Raw genomic sequence first — 506 nt, 5'->3', positions numbered from 1 at the left:
CCTTGGCACCCCTCCACCCACCGCCGCCCCACTCCACCGCCCGCCCCGGAATGACACGCACAGCCCGTTGAGGGGGACTGCCGGGACGCCGCATCCCTGGCCGCGGCCGTCTCCGGCGTCGACGCCGTGTGCTGCTGCACCGGCACAACCGCCTTCCCGTCAAAGCGGTGCGCCGCGGGGTCCTCATCTTCCCCACACGCACGCCAATCACGGCCGCCGCACGCAGGCGCCGCATGCATGCAGTAGAGCGGCACTTTCCGCAACGCTCGTTCGGCCGACCCCTCAAGCGGTTCACTTTTGACCGCGACATATTGCCTCGTGACGGCGGCCCAGGTGGCAGGGCGACAATGGGCCGCGGCAGACCGACCTGGAGGGGACTCAAAACCTTATCAAGGCCACCCCCAGCAGCGTGAAGCGCTTCGTGTTTGTGACGTCAGCGGGGGTGGAGCGGCAGAAGGAGTTCCCCTGGCTGATCCTCAACGCGTTTGGTGGGCCGCCCCCCGCCC

This window comes from Monoraphidium neglectum, assembly GCF_000611645.1.
Source record: "Monoraphidium neglectum strain SAG 48.87 unplaced genomic scaffold scaffold04794, whole genome shotgun sequence".
Lineage (NCBI taxonomy): Eukaryota > Viridiplantae > Chlorophyta > Chlorophyceae > Sphaeropleales > Selenastraceae > Monoraphidium > Monoraphidium neglectum.
Note: the sequence above shows the minus strand (reverse complement) of the source record.